The 18,482-nt window shown below is 40.4% G+C and overlaps 1 protein-coding gene across 14 annotated transcripts in view; it reads right to left on the bottom strand.

Moving 5' to 3' along the window:
* Positions 1 to 18,482, bottom strand: part of STAG2 (STAG2 cohesin complex component) — a 164,977-nt gene that overhangs the window by 102,286 nt on the left and 44,209 nt on the right. For 2 of the 14 annotated variants that reach the window (XM_070066329.1, XM_070066336.1), the window contains exon 2: positions 14,049 to 14,195. The exons of the other annotated variants lie outside the window; for them this stretch is intronic. The gene's annotated coding sequence lies outside the window, so the exon portion shown is untranslated. The remainder of the gene's footprint in view (positions 1 to 14,048; positions 14,196 to 18,482) is intronic. 14 annotated transcript variants of the gene reach the window in all.

The raw sequence follows: 18,482 nt of genomic DNA, 5'->3' as shown, positions 1-18,482 counted from the left end.
AGAACTAGAATCCAGGGTGCCGGCGCTGTAGGCGGAGGATTAGCCTATTGAGTGGCGGCGCCGGCCCAAAAAACTTTTAAACCTGAAACACTTCTGGTCGCCAAGAATTTTGGAAAAAGAATACTTAATCCATATCAACAGGTATTTGGTAATTAGAAACCAAAGCAAAATCTAAGATAGAGTGTTTCAGGATAAGGTGCCTAGATTTTTAAAGAAAAGAATATTGCATTAAGGTACCACAGACTTAGGGGAAAAAAAGGTTGAGCTGGCCAACTGCCTATGCCAGTGAAATACTGTTTTTAAATGTTTCTGAATATTAAAAATTCATCCAACCAAGTAAATCTACTATGTGTCAAATGCAATGCTGGGCACTAAGAACACAACAGGGAATAGGAAAGCAATGATTCTTACCATTATGAAACCCCCTCTACAAGAAATGTGAAAACATTTATTTCTAGTAGAAGGCATATACCTCTATTGCCATGTGATCTTATTAAACACAGGGATGCCAAATTTCATGTTTTTGAATGAGCTTTTACTACTTTAATCAGCACTAAATAATTTGCCACCCAAATAGTTTATCATATCTCAACAAAAATTATAAATACTGAAGTTTTGTAATTTAACAGGGAAAACAAAATGGCAAGCCCGGCAATGTGAATTATTTAAAGAATGCAAACTTTACATGAAGAGCTGAGAATGTTTCCATTTTTATTTTAAGCAGCTACAAGCTATATATAAATACAATTTGCTTCCTACAAAGACTCACATTAAAAAAATCAAAAATGTATTTAAAAGTGCAATACTATTTAACCTAAGTAGAAAAACACAAAGTATAAGTTTTAAAATCAAACACACCATACCATTTCTGGACTACTGCAAGTTATTCATTTCTTTTAAAAAAAAATATGCTCAAAGATCACAAGGTGGAGCTCTCACCTAGTGTCAAGGAAAAAACTTTGAGGTCTTTATCACATATGAAAATTCTCTATACTATAGAAGGCTTTGGAGGATAAACCATAGAAAAGAAATCTGCATTAAGTCTCAAATCATTATTTGTTTTTGGGATGGGGGGAAATCTAGTACCTAATTCCTACTTTTCTTTTACTAAAAACTAAGCCATCACATTTGCAAATATGCTAAACAGTATACATTAAAGGAAAAAAATTTCCTTAGGTCCATGTGTATACAGTAGTCCCCTTATCCATAGTTTAGCTTTCTGTGGTTTCACTAACCAACCAACCAGATGTTTGAAAATATTAAACAGAAGTTCCAGAATTAAGAATTCATGATGAAATTAGGTTATGTCTTGCTCCAACCCACCCAGGATATGATTCATCCCATTGTCCAGTTTATCCACATTGTACAAACTACCCATCAGTTAGTCACTTAGTCCTCTCTACTATCAGATCAACACCTGGAATATCACACAGCTTATGTCCAAGTAATCCTTATTTCATTTAATAATGGCCCCACAGTGCAAATTTTTATACAGCACATTGTTTTAATTGCTCTATTTTACATTATCATTGCTAATATCTTACTTCATCTAATTTATAAATTAAATTTTATCATAAGTATGCAGAAATTTATAGAAAAAAAACAGTACAGTACAGGGTTCAGCACAATCCATATTTTCAGGTATTCACTAGGGATCTTGGAATTAGCTCCCCCATGGATAGTTCAGACTACTATTGACTGCTACCATTAAAGGTTTGTTAAATACATTCATATATAATTATGGGTTAAAATAGGTTGACAATATACAACAATTAACAGAAATACTAAATTCAAACATTTTTAGTAGCACTATTTTTGATACAGAGATCTTTAAAACTTAATCACTACAACTTTTCAAGCTACCTGCAATTAGTACATGGTTTATGGCCTCTTAACTCAAAGTTTAAATTACAAGTTAAATTCTATATAAAAAGGTTCTTTCTTCCACCTCTAAAAACCTGCCAGATACCTCTTACTATAGCATGTAAGCACAAATATGTAAAAATTATGAATATGCATACATATTTAATTATAAAAAGTAACTTGCTGCATTCACTGAAGTTACTTACACAATAAAATTACACAGTGTGAGCTCATATTTTTCTTTAATTTGTTCCAAAAAATTAGGGTAACTTTTTTCCTAAAAGAATTGTTTTAAAGGACTCACTCAACTCCAAGTGGTCTCGACACTTGAGTGTAAAAAGCTGCAAACAGAGTCTTCACTAACAAGTTTCTCTGAATGCATGCATCACTGGGGAACATGGAGAAAGGGAGCACATAACTAGCTGATAGATTAAATCTCTCACTAAAAATGCAGATATATTCAACTGCTAAAACCTTGTAAGTTTATACTCCACATGTCATGCCTTATCTTAACACTTTTCTCAAAGGGAGCACATCCTTCTGTCTCTAGGGATCACATGTAGGAAATGTACACACCCTTCTAAGATGCCACCATCACTATAATACACATACTGAAAACTAAGAATCAACTAAATGTCCAACTATGGATTGATACATCAATGTAATTAATGTAACATTCATATACTGCAACCATCCGACAGTATATCAACATGGGTTAAATTTGTAAGTTTAAAACTAGAGATTCAATTAATAGTAACAACAAAGAAACAAAGAAGCATCAGAAAATTTAACTGATATAGGTGGTAAAAATCTGACTAATTTTAAGTCTTATTTATGATTGTATAGTTAAAAAAGTAATGAGTGAGAAATTTGCTATGAATGTACTTATTAAGCTGAACTTCCTGAAGAAATAGAAAACTATGCTGTTAAAACCTGATTTTTTTTTTCAAATTTCAAGTCCATATATTAAAAAGTTAAACATATACAAAAACTATGAATTCGGCCAACGCCACAGCTCACTAGGCTAATCTTCTGCCTGCGGCGCCGGCACCCCGGGGTTCTAGTCCCAGTTGGGGCGCCGGATTCTGTCCCGGTTGCTCCTCTTCCAGTCCAGCTCTCTGCTGTGGCCTGAGAAGGCAGTGGAGGATGGCCCAAGTGCTTTGGCCTCTACACCCACATGGGAGACCAGGAGGAGGCACCTGGCTCCTGGCTTTGGATAGGCGTGATGCGCCGGCCACAGTGCACCGGCTAAGCGGTCATTTGGGAAGGAAGACCTTTCACTCTGTCTCTCACTGTCTACCTCTGCCTGTCAAAAAAAAAAAAAAAACACCCTATGAATTCTATCATAAAATTTTATTATGTTTGCATGCTCCAGATCAGCAGGGAACAGAAACCTTCTTACTGACAACAAAATCCAAAGGTATATTCTTTTTATTGGCCTATCTACTTTCTTAGAAGAGAGAAGACAGAAGTCTGTCATTCACTTTGAGGTTGTGAATGTTAAAAAGTAGTTCCTGCAGTAGACCATTTGACCAAAACAGGAAAGTTACTACCATTCTTAAGACAAATGATACATAGCAACTTTTCCTACTATAGAGCAAGAAATGGAATGCTCATCAAATATTTAAATTAGACATAAATGCTTATCCTTAAAAGGAGAAAATATGCCTACTGTCCCATCGATGACTGAATTACCCAGAAGGTAATTTTTCCTGCCCTCTGATTATCACCTTAATTTGTGCTAGTCTTCTGAGTAAATCACATAGTGAGAAGAATGATAAATCAAACGATAAAAATCATGTGTACTCAAAGCAATAGTAAAATTTTTTTTTTTGACAGGCAGAGTGGACAATGAGAGAGAGAGAGACAGAGAGAAAGGTCTTCCTTTTTTGCCGTTGGTTCACCCTCCAATGGCCGCTGCGGCCAGCGCACCACGCACCACGGGGAAACTAGGAGCCAGGAATTCTATCCTGGGCTTCCCACATGGGTAGTAGGGACCCAAGTACTTTGGGCTATTATGTGCTACCTGGGCAGGTGCATTAACAGGAATCTGGAATCGAAATGCAGAGTAGCCACCACTTGAACCAGAAATTGCGTTCGGATACAGGCAACCTCAGCAGTGTTTTAATCCACTGAGCCACGATGCCCACCCCTAAAGGTTTCATGATAACATATATTACAGCTACAACATATATAATCTGCAAGTATTAACTTTTCCACAACCTAGATGATACCCTAAAGAATTAAAAACTATAATCCCTGTTTTTGTTCAGGATTAGATAACCTGGAAAAATATATGCATAAAGGCAATTTGCATACATAAGAAAATTGATCTTGTCTACATTTCCTAATTGTAAAACATGCCCAATATGTTCATTTTCATTCTTTAAAATTAATATAAAGAAGAGAAGCCGAAAGTTAAAGCCCCTTATGAAATAAGTATATAAATTGAACATGTCTAAGGCCAAAACAGTTCAAAATAAATTTTATTTTCAGGAAGAGGAGAAAGAGCAAGGTGGGGCAGTCTACACAGATATGGCATCATTACACTCTGCCAGAAATTAAAGCCAGACAGAATGGGAAACATCCACCTGTTCCCCTCCTATTTTTAAATGTATGGTAGTAGAATATGATTGCTCAACAATCTTCCTACTCTCCTTGTCTACGCATATCCACCAATATTTTCCAAATGTGACTCAAACCCTCATCACACTTAGGGTCACCTGACCCAACCCATCAACTCACCCAGTTCCAGTGTCTGATCATCAGTTCTGATTTCTATAGAAAATCCAGTATGCCACTTGTGAACTTTGCACCAAGTACTAATCAGCTTTTTGTTAGGGAAGTAGGAGGGGGGAGAGAGGACAGGCATATGACAAGAAAGCGTTTCTGCCTTATTCCTACAGTCCCAAAACTCTACCAACATATACTCAGCTTTAACCTGTAAATGAGTACTCAATGAGCATACCCTATGTGAAATGTCCTTGCTGAAATGCATCTACTACTCAACCCCAGGAATTGGAATCCTGTCCATTAATCCAAACTAAAACCAGACTCCCAGTGTCTCTTGAGTTGCCCTAATCTGAAAGCCACAATACTGTCTTCTCATTTGTCTGACCACAGTGGTACTGGCTAGACAATGGATACCATACAAAATCTGACATTTCCAAGTCTGCTAATTCCCCAGTTCTGGTGTAACAAGCTGTAGGTGACTAGACATTATCTGATTCTATCCCAAGACAAATATCAAAACAAATAAAATAGTTATCACATATTATCATCATAAAATCACTTCTCTGCGGCCAGCATTGTGGCCCAGCAGGATAAACCACTGCCTGCAACACCAATTTCCCATATGGTGCCAGATCAGGTCCTAGCTGCTGCACTTCATATCCAGTTCCCAGTAAACGAGCCTGGGAAAGCAGCAGAAGATGGTTCAAGTATTTGGGTCCCTACTACCCTCATGGGAGACCTGAATGGAATTCCTGGTTCATAACCTCAGCCTGACCCAGCCCTAGCCATTGCAGCCATTTGGGGAGTGAACCAATGTATGGAAGACCCCCCCACCTCTGGCTTTCAAATAAATAAATTTTTAAAAATTCTTAGATGGAGAGTAAAGTATGTAAGATTAAAGTAAGAAAAAGTATTAAGTATTAAGATAAAGTCAGAAAAAGCTACAAGAAAATAAAACCATAAGCCAATATCCCCAATGACTATCGATACAAAAATCCTCAACAAAACACTAGCAAACTGGAATTCAACAACACATTAAAAGGACGATACACCATTATCAAGTGATATTTATTCCTGGAACTCCAAGTCTGGTCCAACATACAAAAACCAATCAATATAATACAGCACATTAACAGACAAAGGACAAAAATAGATGATCACCTCAATTAATGCAGAAAAGCATCTGGCAAAATTCAATACCCTTTCATGATGAAAGCACACAGCAAACTAGTACTAAAAGGAATCTCCCTCTACATAATAAAAGTCATTTATAAAATCCCATAGCTAACCTCATACTTAATGGAAAAAGACAAAAAACTTCCCTTCTAATATCAAGAACAAAGCAACAGGGGTCAGTGCTGTGGCACAGCAGGTAAAGCCACCACCTGCAGTGCTGGCATCACATATGGGCACCTGTTTGAGTCCCAGCTGTTCCAATTCCAATCCAGCTATCCTCTATGGCCTAGGAAAGCAGTAGCAGGTGGCCCAAGATCTTGGGCCCCTGCACCTGAGTGGGAGACCAGGAAGAAGCTCCTGGCTCCTGGCTCCCGGCTCCCGGCTACAGATCGGCCCAGCTCTGGCCATTGCAGCCATTTGTGCAGTGAACCATCAGATGGAAGACCCCTCTCTCTCTCTCTCTCTCTCTCTCTCTCTCTGCAACTCTTTCAAAAACATAACAAAGCAACAATGTCCACTCTTAACACTTATTCAACCTGTTATTCAGAGTCCTAGCCAAAGCAATTAATCAAACAAAAGGCATTTAATCAGAAAAGAAGTAAATGATCTGTTCCCAGATGTCATGATCTTAATAAGTAGAAAACTCCAGAGTTTACATACATATACACAAATGCACAGAAATAATAAATTCAACAAGGTTATAGGATCCAAAAACAAAAATTCAGTTGCACTTCAATGTATTAAAAATGAACAATCTGAAAAGAGAATTATCTGCAGTAACATCAAGAATAACACAGGAGATAGGAATAAACTTAAGCCAGAAATCTGAAAACTTATGTACCAGAACCTATAAAACTGGCAGAAACTAAAGATTGCACAATAAATGAAAATATAAGCCATGTTAAAAGCCTGGAAGATGTAATATTGTTATGCTATCCTTACTACCCAAAGTAATCTATAGATTCAACACAATCTCTACCAAAATAGAAAACTTCATATTAAAATTCCAGTTGTATCCAAAGGGACAGAAATAGACAAAACTGAAAAAATAGTTAGAAGACTCACATTCCCTGATTTCAAAACAAAAGTAATCAAAACTGTGGTATTAACATAAAGACAAATGGATCAATGGAATACAGTTATCAAAATAAATCCTTATAGATATGGTCAAATGGTCTTTGACAAGGATGCCAAGACTATTCAATGGAGAGAGGACAGTCTTTTAAATTGTGCTAGGAAAACTAGATATTCGCATTTTAAAAATTAAACTGGGCCCCTATTTTATACTATATACAAAAATTAACTGAAAATAGATTAAAGACCTAAATATAACACATAGAGCAATAAAACTCTTAGTTGAAAACAGGAAAAGAAATTTTTAAAATAAAAAAAGAAGAAAACAGGAGCAAAAGCTTTTTGACATTTCATTTGGCAATGATTTCTTAGATATGAGACCAAAAACACAGACACAAAAGCAAAATTAAACAAATGGACTGTATCAACCTTAAAATCCTCCATTTGGGTGGGTGCTTGACCTTGAAGCTCAGATGCCCACATCATATCAGAAGTGTCTGGGTTCCAGTCCTGGCTCTGCTCCAGATTCCAGCTTCCTAATAATACATATGCTGGGAGGCAGCAAGTGATGGCTCAAGTAACTGGATCCTTACTTTTGTCTGAATCAGGCTCTGCCTTTACAAGCATTTGGAGGGAGCATATCCACTCTCTCATGTACTCACTCAATCTTTCTCTCACTGCCTCACAAATAAATAATTTTTATAAACTCTTTGGTGTATCAAATGCCACAGAGTGAAGAGGCAACATACAAAATGGAAATATGTATTTGCTAATCATCTATCTGATAAGGGGTTAATGTTCAGAACACATATAGAACTATAACGCAACAACAACAAAACTCAAACAACCAATTTTCAAAATTGGGCTAAGACTTTGTTAAATAGACATTTCTCCAAAGATGATATATACAAATGCTCAACAGCACATTAAAATATGCTGAAAATCACTAATCAGATATTTAAATCAAAACCAGAATTAGAGATCATCTCAAATCCACTGGAATAGTTGCTAGTTTTTAAAGATGTAGTTACTTGAAAAGCAGAGAGAAAGAGAGAAAGAAAAAGAAAGAGAAAGAGAGAGAGAGAGAAAGAGATCTTCCATCCACTGGTTCACACCCCAAATGGCCCCAATGGCCAGAGTTGGTCCAGGCAAAAGTCAGAAGCCAGCAGCATTATATGGGTCTCCCAGGTGCATAACATGGGCCCAAGCACTTGGGACACCTTCCACTGCTTTCCCAGGCACATTAGCAGGGAGCTGACTCAGAAATGGAGTAGCTGGGACTTGACCTGGCACTCATATAGGATGTTGGCGTGGCAAGTGTTAGCTTAACCCACGGTGCCACAATACTAGCCCCAGGATAGTTACTAATAAAGGGGGTGGACATTACAGTGCAACAGGTTAAGCCACAACTTGTAACACCAGCATCCCATATGGAATGCCAGTTCAAGTCCTGGATATTCCATCCCCAATCCAGATTCCTGCTGATGCAGCAGATTATGGCCCAACTATTTAAACTCCTGCCAAGCATGTGGGGAGACCCAGATGGAATTTCTGGCCCCTATATTTGGTCTGGCCCAGTCTTGGCTACTGAAACCATTTGGGGGCCTGGCACTGTGGCAAAGCTTGTAAAGTTGCCAATTGCAGTGCTGGCATCCCATATGGGCACCGGTTCGAGTCCTGGCTGCTCCACTTCTGATCTAGCTCTCTGCTATGGCCTGGGAAAGCAGTACAAGATGGCCCAAGTCCTTGGGCCCCTGCACCCATATGGGAGACCCAAAGGAAGCTCCTGGCTCCTGGCTTTGGATCCGCCCAGCTCCTGCCATTGTGGCCAACTGGGGAATGAACCAGCGGATGGAAGACCTCTCTCTCTCTCTCTGCCTCTCCCTCCCTCTCTGTGTAACCCTGACTTTCAAGTAAATAAATAAATCTTTAAAAAAAATAATTTGGAGAGTCGATGGAAGATATAATATATATGTTTCTCTCTGTCAATTTGCCTTTATAAAGATAGATGGATAGATAGATAGATAGTTACATTGTTTTTTTTTTTTTTTTGACAGGCAGAGTGGACAGTGAGAGAGAGAGACAGAGAGAAAGGTCTTCCTTTGCCGTTGGTTCACCCTCCAATGGCCGCCGCGGCCAGCGCGCTGCGGCCGGCGCACCGCGCTGATCCGATGGCAGGAGCCAGGAGCCAGGTGCTTTTTCCTGGTCTCCCATGGGGTGCAGGGCCCAAGCACTTGGGCCATCCTCCACTGCACTCCTTGGCCACAGCAGAGAGCTGGCCTGGAAGAGGGGCAACCGGGACAGAATCTGGCGCCCCGACCGGGACTAGAACCTGGTGTGCCGGCGCCGCTAGGCGGAGGATTAGCCTAGTGAGCCGCGGCGCCGGCCTGATAGTTACATTGTTTTTAAAAAAGAAAATACAATGTGTTAGGGAGAATAAAGACACTAGAAGCCCTGTTCACTCTTAGTGGGACTGTAAAATGTTGTCCTGCCTATTTTACTATATAAAAAGTACGTAGCTTCTGGGGCCGGAACTGTGGCCCAGTAGTTTAATCCTCCGCCTGCAGTGTCAGCATCTCATATGGGCACCAATTCTATTCCCAGCTGCTCCTCTTCCAATACAGCTCTCTGCTGTGGCCTAAGAATGCAATAGAAGATGGCCTGAGTCCCTGGGCCCATGCACCCAAATTGGAGACCCGGAAGAAGCTCCAAGCTCCTGGCTTCAGATTGGTCCAGCTCTGGCCATCGTGGGCATTTGGGGAGTGAACCAGTAGCCTGAAGACCTCTCTGTCTTTCCCTCTCACTGTCTGTAACTCTACCTCTCAATTAAATAAATAAAATCTTTTTTAAAAAAAAGTATGTAGTTTCCTTAAAATTATACACAGAATTGTCACAATTCAGCAATCCCACATCTGAGCATAGACCCAAAAGACCTGATATTTGTACACCTACCACATTCATAACAGCACTATTCACATCACCAATGAGGAGGAAGTAACTCAAAAATCCACCAACAGATGAATGAATAAACAAAATGTGATATGGAATATAGAATGGAATATTATTCAGTCTTAAGAAAGAAGGAAATTCTGGCATGCACTACAACATGGAAGAATACTACAGATACTATAGGTGAAATAAATCAGTCACGAAAAGATAAATATTGTATAATTATACTTGAGGTATCTAAAGTAGTCAAATTCATAAAAAAGCCAAGTAGAAAGGTAGTTACCAGAGAATGGAGTAAGGGGAAAGGTGGAGTTTTTGTTTAATTGGTATAGAGTTTCAGATAAACTAGGAAAAAAATTTCTGGAGAATTATTTCACAAAAAATTGAATATACTTCACATTACTAAACTTTACATTTAAAAATAGCTAAGATGGTACGATATGTTACATGCTTTTTGTCACAATTTAAAAAAAAGAAAAAAGAAAAAACCTAGGGGCAGGCATTTGCCCTAGTAGTTAAGTGTCAGCTGCATATCAGAGTGCCTGGGTTTAAGGCCCTGATTCCAGCTAATGCACAATATAAAACAGAGCAGTGATGGATCAAGTAGATGAGTCCATTCCACCTATGTGGGAGACTCAGATTAAGCTTCTGATTCCAGCCTTCAGCCTGGCCTACCCACTGTCTCAGGCATTTGGAAAGTGAACCAGTGGACAAGAGCTCTCTGTATATCTATTTTTCTTAGTCTCTCTGGCTATCAAATTAATTTTAAAAACATAAAAACTACATGTAAATCCTTTATCAGGTAAGCTTTTCTCATATGATATAGACTCACAATATTTCACTTAAATCACCAAACATTTGAGAATACTTTTCTACTTATACAAGCATACTATTTACCATAACAATTCAAATCTTTTAAGATGTTATTTTATAAATTAAGATACTGGTGGCCGGCGCCGCGGCTCACTAGGCTAATCCTCCGCTTTGCGGCGCCGGTACACGGGGTTCTAGTCCCCGTCGGGGCGCCAGATTCTGTCCCGGTTGCCCCTCTTCCAGGCCAGCTCTCTGCTGTGGCCAGGGAGTGCAGTGGAGGATGGCCCAAGTCCTTGGGCCCTGCACCCCATGGGAGACCAGGAGAAGTACCTGGCTCCTGCCACCAGATCAGCACGGTGCACCGGCTGCAGCGGCCACTGGAGGGTGAACCAATGGCAAAGGAAGACCTTTCTCTCTGTCTCTTTCTCTCACTGTCCACTCTGCCTGTTAAGAAAAAGAAAAAAAAAGATACTGGTAATAGCTGTCTACACCCAGATTACATTATTTTGACAGATGGACTATGGAGATCCAGGCTCCTGGCTTTGGCCTCGATCAGCCTGGGGCCATTGCTCTGCTTCTCATTCAGACCCTCTCCTCCTTTCAAGTAAATATAAATCTTTTTTAAAACTGACAGAAAAGTCAAGGCTCATGGTTACTTACCAGAGAAGAACACACAAACTCAAAGCCGGAAACAAAAGGGCAAGAGGGGCAGGCATTTGGCCTAGCAGTAAAGACACTCACACCCGTTACTGGAGTATATGGATTTTGAATCCTGACTCTGCTCCCAATTCCAGCTTCTTGCTAATGTGAACCCTGGGATGCAACAAGTGGAGGCTCAAGTGCTTGGGTTCCTGTCAACCATGAGGAAGACCTGTATTAAGTTCCCAGCTCCTGGCTTCAATCTGGACAGCCCCAAGCCATTGTGGGCATTTGACCAAACCAGCAGACGAGAACTCTCTCCCCCTCCATCCCTGCTTCTCAAATAAAATGTACAGAATTAAGAAAAACAGCAGAAAGAACATTTTAGCACCAATGTAACCAAGCTACATTCAAGGATTATCATGCTAAACAGTCTCATGTGATACTACAAGGAAATAGTATCCCAAGGCAGGCACTGTAGAGAAGCAGGTTAAGCTGCTGCTTTGGGACATTCGCATCTCACGTCACAGTGTTTGTTCTAGTCGCCGCTATTCCTCTGCCAATCCAGCTCCCTGCTAGTGCACTTGGGAGGCAATAGCTGATGGTTTCATTGCTTGGTTTCCTGCCACCAAGGTGGGAGACCCTAATGGAGTTTCTAGCTCCTGACTCAGCCCCAGCTGTTGAAGATATTTGGGGGGTAACCTAGCAAATAGAAGATCACTCCTCTGCCTCTCCCTTGCTCTCTGTCATTTTGCCTTTCAAATAAATCTTTAAAAAATAATTGGTATCCCTAAAATGCAACACTTGATCCCATTAATCATGGGGGAATAAGAGTGGAACATGAAGATGAACCACTAAGAAGATTTGTTAAATATTATGGGCAGATGTTCAACACAGTGGTTAATACCCAGTTGAGGTTGCTGATTCTAGATTCCCCCCAATGCTGACAGTCAAAGCTAAGTAGTGACAGTTCAACTAACTGGGTTCCTGTCACCTGCATGGTCAATCTAGATTGAATTCCCAGTTCCAGGCTTCAGCTTGGACCAGCTCAGATGAACCTTTGTGGGCATTTAAGGAGTAAATCAGCAAATAGGAGCATATGTGCTCTCATCTGCATTCTGTGTGTGTATATGCATGTGTATTTCTATTTGCCTGTCTCAAATAAATGTATAAATAAAAATATATAAAATGGTATATTTTTAAAAGTATGTTGTTAGATTACTGATGCTAATTCTCACCAGAAGCCCCCTACATTTCACCTTTTGATCTATCCCATTTTCACTGGCTTTATACACCCATGAGTATATTTCATCCACTTTTCCTATGTCATCCAAATAGATCCACTCTCAATCTGAGCTCTAAGATCATAATTTTTAAAATTTTCTAGATGGTAATTTTCTAGAGCCACTGAGATGAAAAGATTACATTATTTCTTAAACCACTACAAATACATTAATGCATTCTGCAAAACACCACCAAAGAACTATCCAGATGCTAAGAAAAATAATGACCCAGCAGAAACAATATTAAGAACATATACTAAAAATCTATTGAAACTAATATTTTTAAGCTTGAGTAGACTGAAAAGTATACTTTACGGGGGCATATGGGTTAAGCCATTACCAGGGATGACAGCACGCCATATTAGACTACCTGTTCAAGTCCCAGCTGCAGTGCTTCAGATCCAGTTCCCTGCTAATGTGCCTGAAAAGCAGTGGACAATGACCCACCTACTTTGACCCCGGCACCCATGTGGGAGACCCAAATGGAGTTCATGCCTACTGGCTTCAGGCTGCCCCAGCCCTGGCTGTTGCAGTCATTTGCAGAGTGAACCAATGGGTGGAAAATCTCTATCTCTCTGTCTCTCTCTCAAGTCACTCTTTCAAATAAATAAACCTTTCTATTGAAAAAAGAAACTAATATAGAGAACTTGAAATTACTATCTTGAAGAGATTCTTAATTATTGTAACTTTGTTGTTATGACATTGTTTTACTGATAGTTTATCTGCTAAGTCATTAGTCAAAAAAGAAACATTTCAGTTAGAAAATTCTTTCTACATAAAGATGTCTTACAATAATCCACTTCACAAAAATGCATCTGCCAAATAATGTAGCAAAAACTGACAACAAATGATAAGGAGATCCCTCCTATGCAAGGATCTCCCATCCTACTCAGTGATTACTACATTGTGGCAAAAATAAGCAACATGGTGTGGCACAGCCAGCTAAGCTGCTACCCGCAATGCCTGCATCCCATAGCTGAACACAAGCTCAAGTACCAGCTGATCTGCTCCCAATTTGATTTCCTGCTAATGTACCTGGGAAAGCAGCAGATGATGGCCCAAGGACTTGGGTCACTGCCACCCACGTAAGAGATCTGTATTGAGTTCCAGGAGCCTGGCTTCAGCCTGGACCAGCCCAACCACTGCAATCATTTAAGGAAAAGCCAGCAGGTGGAAGCTTCCACTTTGTCTTTCTTTCTCTCTCTCTCTCTCTCCACTCCCCTTCAAATAAATATATTTTTTTAATTTCCAAAATTCTCTTGTCACCACAAAAACCAATCTCCCTTACCCAACATGCCTCCATCAACGACTGCAGCTCAGCATTCACAATTAACAAATACTTACTAATAAGAGAGGGAAAAATTTTCCTCTTCAATTGTTTCATGGAAATTATTCTGATGTCTGACAACTATCTGATTCTTGTAACATTCTACTTGAATGTTGTTTTAAAGATTTTATTTATTTGAGAGGGAGAGTTACAGACAGAGGAAGAGACAGAGAAAAAGGTCTTCCACTCACAAGTTCACTCCCCAAATGGCTGCAATGGCCAGAGCTTGGCAGATCCGAAGACAGGAGTCTGGAGCTTCTTCCAGGTCTCCTAGGTGGATGCAGGAGCCCAAGCACTTGCGCAATCTTCTACTGCATTCCTAGGCCCTAAGCAGAGAGCTGTATCGGAAAAGGAGCAGCTGAGACATGAATCGGCACCCATACCGGATGCCCACACCGCAAGCAGAGGATTAGCCTACTATGCCACAGCACAGGCCCCTTGAATGTTTCATTGTACTATGTCCACATAATACACCTGCTTCTGCTTATCTTACTTGTAATAGTCAATATATTTCACCTGGCGGTTTTTCTCTCTGAAGTTAAAGAGCAACAAGCAGAATTTATCTACTGCTGTATACTTAAAAGTGAACGTACTGTTTCATAATGATTGTAATTCATAGATGAAGAAATGGTTCAGTTGGCTGGCATTATGGCACAGTGGGCTAAGCTTCTGCTTACAACACCAGCATCCAATATCAGAGTGCCTGTTCAAGTCCCAGCTGCTCGGCTTCCCACTCAGGTTCTCTGGCTTATGCACGTGGGAAAGCAACCAATGGAGGCCCAAGTGTTTGGGTCCCTGCCACTGTTGTGGGAAAATAGGATGGAGTTCCTAACTCTCGGCTTCAGCTTGGCCCAGCTGGCCAGAATGTCTGTCTGTCTGTCTGTCTCCTCTTCACACCCCGTCACTGGCCTTTGGAATGGATAGATGGATGGATGAATAAATAAGTACATTTTAAAAAATACTTTTTTATTTATTGAACTCTTTTAAGCTTTATTTATTTATTTGAAAGGTAGAGCTACACAGAAAAAGACAGAGATTCTCCATCTGCTGTTCCACTCCCCAAATGGCTGCAACAGCCACGGCTGGACCAGGCTGAAGCCAGGAGCCTGGAGCCTCCCCTGGATCTCCTACATGGGTACAGGGACCAAAGCATCTGGGCCATCCTCTGTTACCGTCCCAGATGCATCAGCAGGGACCTGGATCAGAAGCAGAGTGACCAGGTCTAGAATCAGTGCCCACGCGGGACTCCAGCAACAGCAGGCAGTAGCTTTGCCAGTCTACAACGCCAGCCCCTTGCTGAGCTCTTTATTTAGTAGTCATTAAGCTTCTGACTATGTAAATTTAAAATGCTATCTCAAAACATAATAAATATTAAGCTGAAAAAAATACTAAATATGTCCCCCAAAAAAGGAAATGGTTTAGAAGTCAGTGGAGAAGACTGAATGTCACTCATACCAAAAAAACATCATTAACACAAAACTGAAGATATTTTGTTAGATCTGGCACTCAATATCAAAATTTACATATACCCTGGAAAAAAAGTGATGATGTCCCTAGTACTTGGGTCCCTGTCACATACAGGGGATACTAATAATGAGTTCAGGGCTCCTGGGCTTCTGCCTGGCCCAGCCCGGACTACTGTGGGCATTTGGGGAGTGACCCAGCAGATGGAAGAGATTCTCCCCTCCAATTCTTCCCACTGTCTGGTGTGTGTGTGTGTCTGCCTTTTGAAAAAACTGTGGATGGATGAATCTGCACGAAAAGAAAATACGTGGACTAACAATAAACTAAGTTGCCTGTAAGGTAGAAGAAATAATCAAAGCAATACAAGAAGCAGGAGTCTGTGTAAGACTTTGATATATATGCTTGCAAATAATTTTAATTTTTGAATTAGAAAAGCATATTACTCAAAAATAAACTGATCTGTAAAATTCCTAAAATTGAAAACATATTGGGGAAAGCAAAAACTTAATCATATACATCGAATTATAAATAATTTATATAAAGTTTAGAACACAACATTGCATATCCATAGAATGAACTCCAAAGACAAAAAAGAAAATTAAACTACACATAATAGTTTTGTTGACTTTTCTTTATACTATAGGAGAAACCAAGTAAGTAATCATGCTGATATTAAGAAATAAGATTTTAGGCCAGCGCCGCGGCACACTAGGCTAATCCTCCGCCTTGCGGCGCTGGCACACCGGGTTCTAGTCCCGGTCGGGGCGCCAGATTCTGTCCCGGTTGCCCCTCTTCCAGGCCAGCTCTCTGCTGTGGCCAGGGAGTGCAGTGGAGGATGGCCCAAGTGCTTGGGCCCTGCACCCCATGGGAGACCAGGAGAAGCACCTGGCTCCTGCCTTCGGATCAGCGCGGTGCACCAGCCGCAGCGCACCAGCTGCGGCGGCCATTGGAGGGTGAACCAACGGCAAAGGAAGACCTTTCTCTCTGTCTCTCTCTCTCTCTCACTGTCCACTCTGCCTGTCAAAAAAAAAAAAAGAAGAAAGAAGATTTTAAGTCTAAAAGAGATAACTAGCAAACAAACTTCAAAAAAAAAAAAACACATGCTAAGACTGAATAGAAGGAAATGCAAATTAAAATCATAGCCAGTACTGCCAGTGATGCTATCCTCCCACATCCTGGCTGCTCCACTTCCCATCCAGTTCACTGCTAATGCACCTGGGAAAAGTAGAGGAAGATGGTCCAAGTCCTTGGGCCCCTGAACCTTTGTCGGAGACCTGGAAGAAACTCCTGGATGCTGGCCCAGCCCCGTCCATTGCGACCATTTAGGCAGTGAACCAGAGGATGAAAGATCTCTGACGCTCCCTCTCTCTGTAACTCTGCCTTTCAAATAAATAAAATCCATCTTTTAAAAAAAAAGGAAAAAAGAGGGGCTGGTGCTGTGGCATAGCGGGTAAAGCTACTGCCTGCAATGTCAGCATCCCATATGAGCATCAGCTCAATTCCTGACTGCTCCTCTTCCGATCCAGCTCTCTGCTATGGCCTGGGAAAGCAACAGAAGACGGCTCAAGTCCTTGGGCCCCTGAACTCACATGGAAGACCTGGAAGAAGTTCCTGGCTCCTGGCTTCATATAAGCCCAGTTCCAGCCATTGCGGCCATTTGGGGAGTGAACCAACAGATGGAAGACCTTTCTCTCCGTCTCACCCTCTCTCTCTCTGTTAACTCTACCTCTCAAATAAATAAAATCTTTAACAAAAAATACATCATGGAGCCGGCACTGGGGTTACAGCCCCAGCCTGCAGTGCCAGCATCCCATATAGGCACCAGTTCAAGTCCCAGCTGCTCCACTTCCAATCCAGCTCTCTGCTATGGCCTAGGAAAGCAGCAGAAGATGGCCCAAGTCCTTGGGCCTCTGCACCCACATGGGACACCTGGAAGAAGCTCCTGGCTCCTAGCTTCGGATCAGCTTAGCTCTGGCCGTTGCGGCCATTTAGGGAGTGAACCAGTGGATGGAAATGTCAAAACTAGCATGTGGTTTTTTGTTTGTTTGTTTGCTAGTTATCTCTTTTAGACTTAAGATCGCTCTCTCTCGCTCTGGCTCTATCTGTAACTCTGTCTTTCAAATAAATAAATATTTAAAAAAACACATCACAGCTAAAGAAAAGAATCAACTGTTGGAATTTAACAACTTGAATGTATCAAAAGGGAATTATGAAAAGAAAACAATCTCAATAGGTTATATACCGTTTGATTTCCATTTACTGGAAATCCTGAAAATGTCAAAACTATTCAGAGTAGATTAGTGGTTGCCAGAGATCAGAGACAGAACAGAGGAAGGGGAAGGATAAATGAGTAGCATGAAGGATCTTTGTGATAATAGAATAGTTCTGTATCTTCACAGTGGTGGTAGTGGTGGTGGTGGTGGCTATACTATCTAAATGCCATAAAACTGCACAGAATTATAACCAAACATAATCACATAATGCATACATAATTAGCAAAATCTGAATAAACTATATGTAAAGTACCAATGTCAGTTTCTTACTGTTGATATTATACTATACTTAACGAAATTTATTACCATTGAGGGAACCTGAATGAAGGACACATGGAATCTCAAATTTTTTTCAACTTTCTATAAGTCTATAATTAGACCAACCTAGATCCTAGATTTTTTTTAGAAAACACTGAATAAACATAAATTTCAAAAGTATAACTTTTGGATTATAGCGATTTTTCCCCCAATAACCACCCTCCCTCCTGCAAACCATCCCATCTCCTACACCCTCTCCCATCCCATTCTTCCTTAAGATTCATCCTTAATTATCTTTATATACAGAAGATCAACTTAGTATATACTAAGTAAAGATTTCAACAGTTTACACCCACACAGATACACAATGTATAATATACTGTTTGAAGACTATTTTTACCATTAATTCTCTTAGTTACAACACACTAAGGACAGAGACCCTACATGGGGAGTAAGTGCACAGTGACTCCTGTTGTTGATTTAACAATTGACACTCTTATTTACGACGTCAGTAACAACATAGATATTTTTTAAAGATTTCTTTTATTAGCCAGGTAGAACAAGAGAGAGAAGCAGAGGAGATAGATCGGGGCCAGCACTGTGGCGCAGCAGGCTAAAGCCCTGGCCTGA

The sequence above is a fragment of the Oryctolagus cuniculus genome, chromosome X (assembly GCF_964237555.1).
Source record: "Oryctolagus cuniculus chromosome X, mOryCun1.1, whole genome shotgun sequence".
Taxonomy (NCBI): domain Eukaryota; kingdom Metazoa; phylum Chordata; class Mammalia; order Lagomorpha; family Leporidae; genus Oryctolagus; species Oryctolagus cuniculus.
Note: the sequence above shows the minus strand (reverse complement) of the source record. Positions and strands in the feature narration are given on the sequence as shown.